The sequence below is a fragment of the Rhagoletis zephyria genome, unplaced genomic scaffold (genome assembly GCF_001687245.7).
Source record: "Rhagoletis zephyria isolate East Lansing unplaced genomic scaffold, Rhagoletis_zephyria_1.1 Rzeph_scaffold_02521, whole genome shotgun sequence".
NCBI classification, from domain to species: Eukaryota; Metazoa; Arthropoda; class Insecta; order Diptera; family Tephritidae; genus Rhagoletis; species Rhagoletis zephyria.
The window spans coordinates 60,936-70,663 of NW_016159605.1; the positions used below are offsets into that span (position 1 = coordinate 60,936).

General features: G+C 33.8%; 1 long non-coding RNA gene across 1 annotated transcript in view; it reads right to left on the bottom strand.

Moving 5' to 3' along the window:
• LOC108367062 (uncharacterized) overlaps positions 1 to 9,411 on the bottom strand; it is an 11,761-nt gene extending 2,350 nt beyond the window's left edge. Inside the window, exons 1-2 of the long non-coding RNA XR_001848197.1 lie at positions 9,327 to 9,411; positions 946 to 953 (exon numbers count right to left, since the gene is read on the bottom strand). This is a non-coding gene — a long non-coding RNA (uncharacterized LOC108367062). The remainder of the gene's footprint in view (positions 1 to 945; positions 954 to 9,326) is intronic.
• Positions 9,412 to 9,728: the final 317 nt, after the last annotated feature.

Genomic DNA, 9,728 nt, shown 5'->3' on the forward strand with positions numbered 1-9,728 from the left:
TCATGGACTAATCCACTCTAAACTACAATACGGGATAAGTTGTTGGGGTAGTGCATATACTAGTAAGATCCGTCCGATATTAATTTTGCAGAAGTGTCTCATCCGAAGAATGTGTAACGCTGACCGTCTAGCGCATTCTATGCATCTGTTGAAAAAACGAAATATTCTTCCCGTGCGACACTTGTACTATTTTAAACTTTTAAAATTTTTTTTTTTACGGAGCGAATACATACGAAGTCCTATATACATACCCTATAGTTTAAGAAGCAACTCCTTTTCTCATGTTTCGGTTCCTGGCTTTCGCACCACGCTTTTCCGCAACTTCTACACCACATTATCATGTAAACTTTTTAACAAACTCCCCAACGAGGTCCAAATTATTAGAAGTCTATTTGTATTTCAAAAAGAAGTCAAATTGTGGCTTTTTGGTTTCAGTCATTGAGATTCTGCTACGACCTATTACATAATTTCATTTGGTTGCTCTTACTAATTCCTAATATTGATTTAAGAATTTAAATTACACATCATTTTTCTTATGTAATATTCTACTTATTTATCACAAATGCGTGTATTATAATGAGTACAAATAAGTATTATCTTTATGCGCCCCACAGCATTTTTATAATACAATATGAATGAAATGGCATCACTTCTGTTCTTTCAATGAACATCAGATGCCATTAACTATTTCTCATTTAGGCTTTAGCATCCGTATTTAAGTAATATTTAGCAAAGTTGTGAAGATATATTGAGAAATAAAGAAAATACAATACAATACAATACAATACAAAAACTCAAACCTGGTGTCTCCGAATGAAGCAAATCAGATCCATTGGGCCAATCGTAACACACGAGAGTTCGATATACTCAATGGTTCAACAGGTCGATTTAGTCTGACATTCACGGCACCATTTCTGACTTGTCGAGTTTTAGTAATAAATCGACATCAGCACCTCTTTTTTGCCATTGGACTGCCTTTACCATTTCCTATACATGTTTTGAATATTGCCAAATCGGATCATAAAAAAATATTTTTAGCAATAACTCAACTCCAGCGCCAAATGGCGGGTTAAATTGTGAAACTTAACTATCCAGAGACTCACAGAAATCTTTGTTAAAATCCCTCCAGCCATTTAGGATTTCACTCACAAACATACCTACAGAGAAATTATATACACATTTAAAAATAAGTAAAAGGCAATACGTTTGTACTATGCCATGCCCTCTTTTCAAAGAGCCCATTTATCTCCATGAGTATGGGATTGATTTCATATATCTCCATACGAAGTTTCAGTACTGTACCATGAGCACTTCCGGAGACCCGGCTGGTATGGTAGGTGCCGCGCCCACTTTTCCAATAGCTCCATATTTTCTGCATGACTATGCGATTAATTTCAAATATATCCACACCAAGTACTATACCAAGAACACTTCCAGGGATACTTATTATGTAAAATTCGGTTTATATGGGGAGTGCCACGCCCCCCTTTTCAAATAGTCCGAGTTTTTCTTCATGAGTATGCGATTGATTTCATATATCTCCATACCCAGCTCCAGCGCTGTACCATGAACATATCCAGAGATATACAGTATGAAAAATTCGGTTTGTATATGAGGAGCCACGCCCCATTTCCAATAAATCTAATTTTTCTTCATGAGTATGCGATTGATTTGATATATATACGATATATGTATATATGTACTATATATATATGTACCAAGTTCCAGTACTCTACCATGAACACTTCCAGAGATACTTATTATGAAAAATTCGGTTTATATGGGGGGTGCCACGCCCCCTTTTCAAATAGTCCCGAGTTTTCTTCATGAGTATGCGATTGATTCCATATATCTCCATACCCAGCTCCAGTGGTGTACCATGAACACTTCCAGAAAAATACAGTATGAAAAATTCATATTGTATGGGAGTTCCCACGCCTTTTTACAATAGCTCCAAATTTTCTCAAGAGTATGCGATTGATTTCATATACATAGAACCTGCAAACCAAGTTCTAGTACTCTACCATGAACATTTCCAGAGATATACAGTATGAAAAATTCGGTTTGTTTGAGGTGCCACGCCCACTTTCCAATAACTCCAATTTTTTCCATGAGTATGTGATTGTATGTGAGTGAAGTTCAAAAAATTGACCATGAACGCTTCCAGAAATATGCAGTATGAAATATTCGGGTTGTATAGGAGGTACCACGCCCTCTTTTCCAATAGCTCCAATTTTCTGCAAGCAGATGCTATTGATGTAGTGCAGACATGGGCACTTTTTTGCCCGCGCAGTAGCGAAAGTGCGAGCGCGGGCTAGAGAAAGGGAAAAACAGTTTACGGGAGGAAGGGTATTAAAAGTTGCGAAAAAATTATTTATATCCCCACCGACATCATGTTCATCGTAGTACGGCTGCGGTAATACTGACTTTGTGCACCAAACAAAGAGCGTAAATTTTCCTCTTATTCACAATAAACCATCGTTCGGACTTTGCTCCGATAGGAGTAGATTTGTTCCGTTTTGTCGAAACAATTTGAAACCTAGTCCTCTACTCCGCTCAACTGAAAATCTGCTCCGCTTTGTTGCAAATTTACTCTTCAAATAGAAAGGAGGTGGGGTTTTTAATAGCAAACTTAAAGTTATATTTTACCTTTTTATCGGCACGATTGTTACATTGGTGAGCTACAGCACCTTTGCAAATACACTTGAATTCGTGAATAGGCCCTCACAATCGCCCGATTTGAACCCGATCGAAAAATATTGCTCTGTCATTGCGTCGTTGCCACCGATGTAACAATTGTCCCGGTAAAGAAATAATGAAATAACTTTTTATTAATTTTAACCAAGGCATTTTAACTTTAATGATAATTGCTCGCTGGATTAAGGCGCCTTTACACGGGTGATTTTCGAGTAGATTTTTGTAGTTCGACCAAAATCGACCCGTGTAAATGACATCTCAACCGTAAAATGTAAATGCTTTGGCTAGTCGATTTTCCAGTCTACACAAATCGACCCTTGTAAAGGAAGCTTTTGCCCCTTATTTAGTCCCAAAATACAGTGATACGAGAAAAAATGAATTGTTTTTTATAAAAATAAGAAATGCAAATCTACTACGAAAACTTGATTTTTACTCTCATTTTGAGTCCGAACACAGAAAAGAGCGCACGATGAAGGTCAGCTAGTGATCAGTATTGCCAAGTTTTTTATTTAAAAAAGCACCAAAACACTGAAAATATCGCAATTTTCCCAAAAAAAAACACCAGATTGCTGTGTTTAATTGTATTTTTGCATATAAAGCTGTATATTCAAATATTTTAAGTAATCACGCAATGTCACTTGTAAATATTTCCAACTATGCGCAGTTAATTAATCTAATTAGCAAAATGTTTTTTTATTTGTAAAACAATTTGCAAAACTTTACTTGGTTTCTCTAGCGGCTTTATTTTCATGCAACTGCTTACTTTTGTACAAATGCGCACACCCAGCTAATAACCAGAATATTCTATTCCGTGATAGAGACTGTGAAAATATTGCGTTTGGATTATCTGGGAGCATATTATCCAGAGGAGCTCAGCCAAACACTAACATATGTGTAAGTCAACGGATAAAGTTTTCCGTACGTTTGGAATGAATAAATGGCTGAACAAAATAAATACAATGTCACCATAGAATCACGTTTTTAATATAAAATTACATTGAAAAGGACACCAAAGAACGAAACAAGCGCTAAACTAAAAAATTTTCGCATTCTAATTCCCTAAACGCACTTAATTTATTGCGAAAGCCACAAAGTTGGCAACAGTTATATCGATGCTCATCACATTCGAATACATGCGCAAAAGTGCCCATGTCTGATGTAGTGGTAAGCAGTGCGCGCTTTCACTCCGCAGCGCCTGCGTTCAAGCTCTGGTTAAAGCAAGGTCCCAAAAAAAAATTTAGAAAAAAAAGTTTTTTCTTAACAGCGGTCGCCCCTCGGCAGGCAATGGCAAACCTCCGAGGGTATTTCTGTCATGAAAAACAGCTTCTCATAAAACTACAATCGCCGTTCGGAGTCGGCGTAAAACAGTAGGTCCCTCCCTTTTGTGTGACAACATCACGCGCACGCCACAAATCGGAGGAGAAGCTCGGCCAAACACTAACATATGTGTAAGCGCCAATCTATTATTATTATTTTTTTTATTATTATTATATGCGATTGATCTTATATATCGCTACAACAAGCTCTAGTACTTTACCTAGTGATAGAACTTTTTAGAAAAGTTTCGATACTTGTACTCATATAGAATACTCTAAAAAAGTATCGATTCCAGTACTCATATTTGCAAAAAAGTATCGATAATACTCGTACTTCCAATTATGTATTCTCAAATGAAACGCAAAAAGGAAACAAAAATCATATTGCTTTGCCTTTTTCACCTCTTCCTATTTAAAAATTGAATAGTCACTGTTCTTAATAGTTTTAATCTTATCTAAAGGAGTTGGAATAAACTTCCAATAAGATTAGTTTTACATGCGTAAATTAAAAATTAGCAAAAAGCTCATTTCAAGTTTTTAAAAGCAATTATTTTATAATTGTTTGACGCGTACATGTATTTATAAATAACTTTACTTTAAAAATGAAATGCAAATGTAGAAGACGAGAAGCAAATGTGGAAAGATATTGGAAAGATAAGATCTCTTTCATAAAAATTTTCTTCAAGAATGGGCTGGATTTCGAATTCACAACGAAGGTAGAACACATGGGTTAGCTGGAGAGTGGCCAAGTTGTCGAGTCAGAAGACCATCCTCTTCCACCATTCATTATCAAACAGGAGGCAAGATATTCGTTTTTCAATTGTTTAAACATTTTTACACGAAGCCAATGTTGACAAGACCGCTACGTTTTCTTCTAGGTTGTATTTAAATTTCATGACCGTGTCAATTACCAGTACCTCACTTGCACAAAATATGTATTAATTATTAGTATGGGAGTATACATATCGCCGCCCGTATACCATAAACATGAATATGTTAAAATTGAAAACAAGTTTGAAAGTTTTTTTTGCGAGACTCTACATTTATGCAATTGAAATTGTAAAATATTTACTTTCCGTGTACGCATGGTATTCTGTGTTTTGGTATAACATAGAACATCCAAAGATTAACCAAGTCAACCCAATAACTCAAAACTAATAAATTTGCACATTCATGCTTCTCGCATGAGGGTGACGATATGTGAATTAAAAACTTTAAAGGCGTGTTTCTCGGGTTTTCGGTTTTTTTTTTAGTTATGACAGTATTGAAGTAAATGAGGTTTATGTTAATTTTCATAACATTTATATTGGATGTTGAAGTTAATATTCGAACGTTCCCACAATATTTATTTGGTAAATAAAAAAAAAATTTACTTCAAAAAAGTTTTTAACTCGTCGATATTTTTTGGCATTCGCGATATTTATTCAGTACTTATGAAAAAGTATCGAGTTTTCGATACTAATCAGTACTCATGAAAAGTATCGATATTCTGTACTCGGTACTCGTATCGTTCTATCACTTACTGAACATTTACAGAGATATGCAGTATGAAAAATTCGGTTTGTAGGGAAGGTGCCACGCCCCCTTTTCCAATAGCTCAGATTTTCCTCCCAGAGTATGCCATGGATTTCATATATCTCTATACCAAGTTCCAATACTCTGGCATAAACTCTTCCAGAGATATGCAGTATGAAAAATTCAGTTTGAAAGGGAGGTGCCACGCCCCCTTTCGAAAGAGGTCCAATTTTTCTCCAATAGTATGTTATCGATTTCATATGGGCCAATACCAAGTTTCAGTACCAGTCTACCACGGACACTTCCAGAGGTAGGCGGTATGAAAAATTCGGTTGGTACGGAAGGTGCCACCGCCCCCTTTTCTAATAGCTCCAATTTGTCTCCAAGAGCATGCGATAAATTTCATTCACGTCAATATCCAGTTCCAGGACTCTTCCAAGAACACTTCCAGATATGTGCAGTATGAAAAATTCGGTTTGTATGGGAGGTGCCACACCCCTTTTTCCAATAGCTAAAATTTTCCTCCAAGAGTATGCGATGGATTTCATATATCTCCATACAAGTTCCAGAACTCTACCATGATTAATTCCAGAGATATGGAGTATGAAAATTTCGGTTTGTATGGAAGGTTCCACGCCCCTTTTGTATATCGAGAATTTTGTTAGCCTGTGACCATACCTTGAACGTCTGCCGCAAGTGACCGAAATTTCGAAAAAATCGGTTCAGCCGTTCTCGAGCTTTGCGATATAAATGGATTCTATGTCATAGATGGATAAGTGTTGCTGCTTTTAATATTGCGCTCACTTAGTACTTACAAAAAACATAGCAACAGGGTTTTTATGCGTAATTATATACATACATACATATGTATGTACATAAATATTTAGTCTGTTCCAATAGCAGTCCGGTTTACAGGATTTAGTCAGAACTTACAGGAAGTCGTTCCTATTGACATAAAACCTGTAGGTGGGAACACTTTTGAGAGAGAAACTGAGCAACTGTTCCTAGTCAGAAGTTACAGGATTTAGTCCCGAGTTTTTTTCCTGTAAGTTCATGAAAAGTGTCAAACGATCAGCTGATTTACATTTGCAAACAAAAACAGAAAGCGGTGAAAGCAAAGAACCTTATATATGTAAAAAAAATGGAAGCTAACAACGAAATATTTGAATATGTATAGATTTTAATAATTATTTAGTGATATTTCAGCCAAATCAGTGTTGTACCAATGACATGTAAACAAACCACTGTTCTCCCAGAGAACGTTAAATACAGAGAAGCAGCAATTACGAATAGCATACATAGCATAGGAGATACAATTTTGTTAATTTGTATCAATGTTAAGTACTTTGGCTTGGATTTTCTTTTTCGTTGCATTGATTTAATAAAAAAAAAGATGAAAATTCTTGGTTAAATTAATGAAAATTAATTTTCGAAAATATATGCCAGGGAATGCTTTAACTCCAAAACGTAGATTTGTTATCTAATAAATATGTTAAAGCTATGCAATTAGGCAAACTCAGTGGTGATTTGCCATCGGCATTTGGGTCGCAAAAATCGGTTTTTTTAACGATTCTTATTGTAGTTGCTACGCTATTATTAATGCAACAAATCCCAGTTTTCTAGCTGCCTTAGTTTTTTCACAAACTCACTTTAAAGATGGACGCATAACAAAAAAAAATGTACAAAGTAATGCACTTGTTAACTTCAAAGTTGTTTTTGAGTTTTACTACAATACTCGTAGATATTATTTGTAAATAATAGTTCTGGAGTCAAATGCAAATCCATTTCCCAGGCATGCGCATATGGATGCTTGTAGTATATACAGATGCGATCAACTAATTAGCAACGAGATTCAAAATGATATTGTTTGCAAATTATATTTATTTATTTATTTTTAATAATTTCGTTTAAAATATAATTCAATCTATAACAGAAACCCCAATAATAAAAGTTTAAAAGCTTGCACAAATTGCAAAAAAATTTATCAAACTTCAAAAAATTGTTATACAAATTTCAAAATTTTTAATTCGAATATTTAGAAAATTTTTGGGTATACAGCTTTGTAGTCCATTCAATCAAGTACACTAAAGTCCAAGTTTCTAGTCGTTAAAAATTACCGTTGATTTTTTAGAATTTTTTTTTGTGGAGGGTGTTCGCATTTTCTTCCATATAACACATGAACACAATTTTTTTTGTATGGAAAAAAAACAGCAACACCCCAACAAAAAAATCAAAAAAATCAACGGTAATTTGAAACTTGCACTTTCTTATACTATAATTGAATGGACTACAATACTGCATACCCGAAATTTTTTTAAATATTCTAATTAAAAATTTGGATGACCATTTCTTGAAGTTTGATTCGTTTGTTTGCAATTTGTTAAAGCTTTTAAACTTTTATTATTGTGGTTTCTATTACAGATTGAATTATATTTTAAATGAAAATCATTAAAAATAAATAAACATAATTTGCAAACAATATCATATTGAATTTCGTTGCTAATTAGTTGATCGCATCTGAATGTATGCATGTACGTACAAAATGTACGAGTATTGCTTTATTAAATGCAAACTTATGCGAAAATCTAAATATTTCGTAAACGTAGGGTTAATATTTTCGCGCACGTGCCAATCTGGTATCGATTCCCAGAAATTGATAATTTGTGTTGCCAGGAGCGGCGAGGCGAAGACGAACCCGACCAATCGTACAATTGTATGTACATATATATGTTACATACATACATACATTACATATGTATGTACATATTTACAAATGCATGTGTACATACGTGCATATTTATGCGTTTGGCCTTTTGTATTAATAGAAAATTTGATTGCAGAAATAATTTTAATGAAATTAATTTTACAAATACATTTGTACTATATAATATTAAGCTTATTAATTAATATCGGTATTTTGATAAAAAGCCATAATTTGTTAGACACACATACGTACATACACAGGCAATCAAAAGTGAGTGCATGGTGTTTTTTGTTTAATATTTACAATGTTTTTCAAGTAAATTTTTTTTGTTATTTTTATATAAAAATATGGTTCATGCTTTAATCGAAACCACATAAGTCAAACTTTCAAAATTTATACAGAACGTAGAAAAATTCAAAAAATTTTCATCTAAATTTTCTACTTTTTAATCTAAATTTTTAGAAAGTTTTGGGTACGCAGGTAGATTGGTTATGTATGTAATTCTAGTGAACCAAGCGAAAGTTTTAAGCGGGTAAAAATTCGCGTTAATTTTTAATGAATTTTTTTCCGACGTATTTTGCGGTTTTATCCATATAACAGGTGTAATTTATAAAATATAGTGTTTATATTTTTTTTTTACAAACGGTCTTGCGCATTTTATTCTACAAGAAATTCGCTTTTATGTATATGGTAAAAAGTACAACAAGCCGTCGGCAATAAACAATCTTTAAAAATCGACGCGATTTTTAAGCCGCTTAAAACTTGCACTTGCTTTTCTACCGATATATTATTCTAAAAATGCAGATTAAAAAGTTCAAAATTTAGACCACAATTTGTTGAATTTTTCTAAGTTTTGTTAAAAGTTTGGCTCATGTGGTTTTGATTAAAGCATGAACCATATTTTTATAAAAAAAAAAATAACGAAAAATTTTTAACCGCGTGCAGAATTTGTTTATTTGCATATGTGCATACATATAAATGCATCTACATATGTACATATATGTATTTACAAACATTTTTATGCGTTTGTCTTTTAGCGTGTTTATAATTTTTTTAATGAGACTTTACTGATTGTTGACCAAAATATGGTTTACAATTGGGTGGTTCCAAAGGTGTCGTACTTGTCGTATTGTTGTATGTTGTAAAGTTTTTAACGGCTAAATAAATGTTTAGAGGACTTGAAATCGCCACCAACTATTTTTTAATTGTGTGAAATTTCATAATAAAACTTTTGTGTTAGCTTGCGAATTCCTTAAATATAGTTTTAGCCGTTTAAAGTTTATGACACACAACAGTACGACAGTATACAACACCTTGTGAACTCCCTAAATATCCTCACGCTGTTAAAAAATGGTGAACTTCTAGAGCAATCAATGTTAAAAATTTGACGTGGTGAACTTGTAGAGCATTTCTGATCTATTACAAAATACCAACGAGTAGCGTGTTGCTGCTTCTCTGTATTTCACGTGGTTCTCCTTTTACTCTCACTTGAGAGA